This window comes from Mus pahari, chromosome 1 (assembly GCF_900095145.1).
Source record: "Mus pahari chromosome 1, PAHARI_EIJ_v1.1, whole genome shotgun sequence".
NCBI lineage: Eukaryota > Metazoa > Chordata > Mammalia > Rodentia > Muridae > Mus > Mus pahari.
This window is the reverse complement of record NC_034590.1, coordinates 109,332,938-109,339,944: the sequence shown is the minus strand read 5'-3', so window position 1 is coordinate 109,339,944 and position 7,007 is coordinate 109,332,938.

The following is a 7,007-nucleotide window of genomic DNA, read 5'->3' as shown; positions in this document are numbered from 1 at the left end:
AAGAAAGAAAGAAAGAAAGAAAGAAAGAAAGAAAGAAAGAAAGAAAGAAAGAAAGAAAGAAAGAAAGAAAGAAAGAAAGAAAGAAAGAAAAAGAAAGAAGGAAAGAGTTAGTTGAGGGGCTGGAGAGATGGCTCAGCGGTTAAGAGCACTGACTGCTCTTCCAGAAATCCTGAGTTCAATTCCCAGCAAGTACATGGTGGCTCACAACCATCTGTAATGGAATCTGATGCCCTCTTCTGGGGTGTCTGAAGAGAGCAACAGTGTACTCATATACATAAATAATTCTCTAAAACAAAATGTTGAGGACAAATGGAATGGGGACCCTAACCACCCCACCCCACATTTTACCAGTGTCTTTGGATAGAAAACTCATTCTCTATATTTTATGATCCAATTGATTTTTTCTCTATCTCGGTCTCAGGGGTTCCTCCTTGGTGGATTTAACATATTATGTCAAGACATCTTGCCCCAGAATTTGTTTTGAGACAGGGTCTCTATGTAGCCCTGGCTGTTCTGGAACTCTTTTTTGTTTTGTTTTGTTTTTGTTTGTTTGTTTGTTTTTTGAGACAGGCTTTCTCTGTGTAGCCCTGGCTGTCCTGGAACTCACTCTGTAGAGCAGGCTGGCCTTGAACCCAGGAATCCGCCTGCCTCTACCTCCCGAGTGCTGGGATTAAAGTGCTGGGATTAAAGGCGTGTGCCACCACGCCCGCCAGGCTGTTCTGGAACTCGTATGTAGACCAAGCTGGTCTCACACTCAGAGATCCACTTGCCTCTGATTCCCAAGATTAGGGTGTGCAGTCTGACCCAGAGATGGTTCAGAATTTAAGGGTCATTATAGGAATTTTAGACCCAAATAGAGAAGTTCTGGAAGGACAGCTGAGGCCGTCACCTCCCACACCTGGGACAGAGACACCTGATCTCCTCAAAAGTAAGTGGAGAAGGTTACTGGGGTTCCCCCTGCAGCACAGCCAGGAAGTGAAGACTGACCTGACACTGTGGCTGGGTTTTACCCTTGCTCTGCGGCTGCTTGTGGAAATACCCAGGTTCAGCCCCAGTTCAGAGAAACTACAGACTCTCTGGTGCGGTACAAAGTGTTGTGTTTTATACAAATATAAGAAGAGAAGGAATATGTTTGGTGGCAGTGTGGTAAGCCGTAGGGGAAGGGGTGCCTTTTCTGGCCCATGCTGAGGCATCCCTTCCCCCTGAGGGACCAGCCACAGGATGGTATAGTATAGAATAGTTTATTCAGGGCATGGGGTGGGGAGTTGAGAGGATAGTAGAGACAGACAGACAGACAGGGGGGGGCTGGCTATGAGCACGTGGAGAGAAGGGGGGATGGGAAGAGATGGAAGAGAGTGAGGGAGCGAAGGCAAAAGAGCAAGACAAGCAGCCGGGGGCAGAGCCTAGACAAAATGCCAACAGGAAGAGCCAGCCAGTGTCCCCTGCTATTTGGTGGAAATCTTTCCCATGAATTTAAGGGGGGAGCTAAGACCATGAAAGCTGGTGGAGCCACAGGATCCAGGTTTTGTTGTGTTTGCCTTTAAAATTTTATTTTATAATTGTCCCTGCTATGCAATAAGCATAATTTGAAAAAGAACAGGACCAATTAAGAGCCCACAAGAAAGGATTCACTATGGATGTGGTGGTACACACTTGTAATCCTAGTACCTAGGACCTTTTCTTCCTCTTCCTCTTCCTCCTCCTCCTCTTCCTCCTCCTCCTCCTCTTCTTTCTTCTTTTTCTAAATATGGTCTCATGTAAACCAGGCTGGTCTTGAACTCAAGAGAGAGCCACCCACCGTCTCTGAGTGCTAGAATTAAAGACGTGGGCCACAACCCAGGCTGCTTATTTTCTGAGACAGGATCTTGTTATATGGCTGAGACTAGCCTCAAATTTGAAGCAATCCTATTCACATGGCCTCCAACTCCTGGCAGTCCTTCTGCTTCAGCCACTCAGGAGGTGAGATTGTAGTCAGGAGCCGCCATGCCTGGCTTAGACAGCATCTGTGGGAGCTGTAGGAAGAATACATCCCTGCATCACTAAGTCACCCCATTGTCCCCTCTTGGCCATTGTCATCTCGTTAGCATTTCCGTCCGGCCTCATTCCTGCAGTTACACTGCATTCCTAGGGCAGCTGGCATGCAGTAAACATCTTTACTGAGAGGAACGAAGCTAGCTAGCCCCATGGAACGACATCACTTGCAGGACTTGCACATTCCCTAAAGAGCATGGATTTCATGACAGTAGGGTTGCACCCAGAACCCGAGTGAGCACCTAGTGGCCTGAAGTGATGATATATGCAGAACTAGAATACTGACCAATCAGACCACTGGCCTCACCAGGACCACGAGCTCCAACTGTTCAACCTAACCCCTCTTCTCTTTTCTGTAACATCTTAAAGTTCCCACTTGCTCCCTGAATATGGACTTGGGTCACTGAACCCTGCTCTCTCTCTCTCTTCCCAATGTGTCCACTCTCTAGCCCTCACCACTACCGGTCTCTTTGATTGGCATGTTGGGGGAGTGTGTTCCAGGTTGCTTTTGCCCTAAAATTCTGTTAACACTCGGGGACACACATGGATGTAAATGAAATGCTGTTAGTCACTTCTGTCCCTGGACAGTGTCTGCAGAGACCTGGGAGTCCAGCAGAGCAGTTTTCTCATTTGCAAATGAGAAACACTGGCCCCCTAAATCTTCCAGGGTTATACCAGCAGGGGTCGGCTTAGACTGATGAATTGAAGGTAGTTAACCCTTTGGCTGCTGACTGTTCACGTATTCTCAGACTCTGGATGACCCCAAGAGACCAGTCTGGGCATCTCTTATTTCTCAATGTGAAGGTTGCTACACATAATGAGGAAAGTCCAGTTTTCCTCACTCGACATCCCTACCCTTTCCGTTTTCCTTTTTTCTTTTTTTTCTTTTTTTTAAAGATTTATTGTTTTATGTATGCGAATATACTGTCACTGTCTTCAGACACACCAGAAGAGGGCATTAGATCCCATTATAGATGGTTGTGAGCCACCATGTGGATGCTGGGAATGGAAATCAGGACCTTTAAGAAAGCAGTCATTACTCTTAACCTCTGAACCATCTCTCCAGACCATCTTTTCTTTTCTTTTCTTTTCTTTTCTTTTCTTTTCTTTTCTTTTCTTTTCTTTTCTTTTCTTTTCTTTTCTTTTCTTTTCTTTTCTTTTNTCTTTTCTTTTCTTTTCTTTTCTTTTCTTTCTTTCTTTCTTTCTTTCTTTCTTTCTTTCTTTCTTTCTTTCTTTCTTTCTTTCTTTCTTTCTTTCTTTTGGTATTTTCGAGACAGGGTTTCTCTGTGTAGCCCTGGCTGTCCTGGAACTCACTCCGTAGACCAGGCTGGCCTGGAACTCAGAGATCCACCTGCCTCCGCCTCCCGAGTGCTGGGATTACAGGCTTGTGCCACCACTGCCTGGCACCTCATTTCCCTTTTAATTTCCTTCCCTTGTCTAGAAAGAGCCTGAGGGGCTTGAGATGATTGATGTTCATATCAGACTTGTAAAGCTCCCCGGAGAGGGCACGAGGGACGTGGCGCTCTGGAGAGGGCATGTGGGATGTGGAGCTCTCCCAATGTAGACAAAGATACAGACAACACAGACACACGGTCAGTGTCTGCCGGGCCTGTTCATGAGGTGCCTCTGGTGCTTCATAATACCAGAGAAGCCATTTCCAATGGAGCCAAGCAAGCCCTAGACAAGGGTGAAGTGCCTGCCTGCACCCGGGAGTGCTTGTGCACGTGTGTCCTGTCTTCCCCCACAGCCCTCCAAGGAGGAGAATAATGAGCAAGAAAGAGGCTGGGATGCAGGTCCAGGAAACGAGAGACCTCAGATGACTAAAGATGGGAAACCAAAGGGTGGGGCTGACTCGGGTGTGGTCAGCGGGTCCTAGGTGCAGAATTTCAACTGAGAGAGATAGGTGTGGCATGACAGTATTCTTTAAAATCGCTGGAGCTGGGCGTTGGTGGTACATGCCTTTAATCCCAGCACCCGGAAGGCAGAGGCAGGCGGATTTCTGAGTTCGAGGCCAGCCTGGTCTACAGGGTGGAGTTCCAGGACAGCCAGGGCTATACAGAGAAACCCTGCCTCGAAAAAACAAACAAACAAACAAACAAAAAAACCCAAATCGCTGGATATATGGTTCTGCATGGGTTAATTATTCTGCAACAATTTACACAGGCTTTAGAGAAAACTGCACAAAAGTTGTGTGAATGAACAGCCATCGCCGAAACAACCCGTTACCACCAAATTTTCTGTGGGACTCACTTGAGGAGCTGGAGAGGTGGCTGAACGGTTAAATGCTTGCAGAGGACCAGAGTTTGCTTTCTACAACACATAGCTGCCTCTAACTCCAGCTCCAGGGGATCTGACATGTGCTTCCTGACTCCTCAAGGACATAATTAAAAAAATAAACACTTTCAAAACTCATTTAGAGCCGGGCGTGGTGACACACACCTTTAATCCCAGCACTCGGGAGGCAGAGGCAGGCAGATTTCTGAGTTCGAGGCCAGTCTGGTCTACAAGGTGGAGTTCCAGGACAGCCAGGGCTACACAGAGAAATCCTGTCTCGAAAAAACAAAACAAAACAAAAAAACAAAACAAAAAACTCACTTAGATACCACTGGGTGTGGTATCACATTAAACAAAAACAAAAACCACTTAGAACCTGGAATTTTCACTTAAACTGCTTTGCATCAACAGACCTAACGAACAGACAGGATATTGGAGGTAGAAGCTAGGGATAAACGGAAGTTTGTGGACAGCTTCTTTGAAGTGAGAGATGCCTATGAGTCGGTCCTGGGAGGACCATGATCCAGAGTTACCCCTGGGGGAATTCTGATGCTCAAAGTGTCTGGGGCTGTTTCTATAGCACCTTCCTTTAAATGGATGCTATTGGGTTACCTCTCTCCATGGTAAATGCAAAGCAATTGCCAGCAGGACCCATCAGGACTCCTCCATGGTGGGCATCCATGAAAAGCAGGTCACTGTATAGAAAATTAGTGAAAGAGGCTGAAGACGTGGTTTAATCAGTAAAGCGCTTGCCACACTAGCACAGGGACCTGAATTTGGATCCCCCGGAACCTACATAAAAGCCTAGTGTAGTGGTTCATTCCTGTAATCTCAGCTCTTGCAGGCAGGGGTGGGGTTGGAGAGATGACAAAGACTTTCTATAGCTTGGGGGCCAGCCAATCTAGACTAATTGGCAAGCTCCAGGCCAGTGAGGAATCCCTTCTCAAAAAATCAGGTGGAAAACAATGGAGAAGACAGAAGATAGCCTCTGGCCTACACACACACACACACACACACACACACACACACACACACACANACACACACACACACACACACACACACACACACACACACACACACCCCACACGATGGAGGGGTGAAGTGGGGAGTGGGGAAAAAGTGTCCTAAACAGACTGGAAAAAAAAAAAACTCAACATAGTTGAAAGTAATTCCCTCTTTCTGTACAATTCAGACTCTATGATACTGCATTGCTTTGTAGTTATGAAAAGTGGAAAAAGCGGTCCCTACAGGCCTGGGAGAGAGCACACTCCCGGGGTGGTTTATTCATGTGAGTTTCTGAAATACATCTTCACAAACTGAAAAGGACATACACACTTATAAAAGAGCCCCGAAGGAGCAGTGGATGTGACCTGTGAGGATGAAGACCCCCCATGGTCAGTGCTCGACCTCAGTGTCATCTGACCCAACCAGAAAAAGCAGGGACGGGTAGGTGGAGGGCGCAGGCCGGGGTGACAGTGTCGTGGCGAGGTGCTTGGCTTGTTTCAGGGGGTATTTGCTGACCACCGCTACTAAGCAACTTCACTTTGTCCCTTGAACCGGCTAAATGGAAGGAGGGTAGGTGGGGTAAAGACAGCAGAGAAGTCTGTGAGTGCTGGTCTCCACAGTAGCACCTTATTCTATAGATTCCTCCCAAGATGCCAGCCCCAGAGGACAGTTTGGGCAGCAATGAGCCACCTTTGTCCAACCTGAGATCCCAGAACAGTGTACGAGAATGAGCCACACAGGCCAGATGACTGCATGTCCCATCTGTGCCTGCCTTGAGCACCAAAGCTGCTCAGGGACAGCCAGACCCCTTCCCTCAACCCCACTCTCACCAACTCTGCTTTAAACCTTACCACTCTTTCCTTCCATTGCCCCATGTACTAACCTTGGGTACCTGCCCCAGCCACGCCCCACCTCAGCCTCTCTCCTGCATCATGGGCTTCTCCTTCCTATACTGTTCCACCATGCCTGCCTCCTAGACTTAGCTGTGGAGGGCTGCGGGGCAGTGAGGCCCTGGAATGTCCTCCACCTTCCACTCCTACCCAGCTCGAAGCTACTAAAGTCTGGTTTTCTTGTACTTCCCATACCCCCAAGTCTAAGCCTGAGTCCCCGTTCACTCGCGGGCATGCCCAGTCTCCCACCAGACAAGATCACACGTGGGCATGCAACACAACCCTACATGCCCGCTGGTCCCTCTGATCCACTGAACAGTGCGTGAGCCTGGAGCTGGGGTCAATCTGGACCCGACCTGCAGATAGAGGCCTTGTCTACTGAGGTCTATGGTTGCCCTTCGTTGTTCAAGGGCAGCATCCCTGCGTCCAACAAGAGAGGAATCACTCCTACATTGTTCCAGATTCAGGAGGCACTCAGCCTTTTCAGCCATACTAAGGCCCAGGGTAGGAGTCCCATTAACAATAGCATGGCCTGGGAACTCCCTGGAGAAATGACACCTGACAGCCCAGCCAGGTCAAGCCAGGTGACTTCTCCCTTGGCCAAGGTCTCCTGAGATGTTCTCAAAGCTGGAGTCAGGAGACATGGGTATTGACTGTATACTTAACTGTTCTTAATTTTCCTTCAGCCAATGAGGAAGGGGCCAGGATTAGAGTCTACAGGCCCAGGCAATGCTGAGAAAGCCAGGCCTAGGCCAAGCACCCAAAGGAGAGCAAGCCTGCTTAGATTTTCTCCCTGTCAACTCA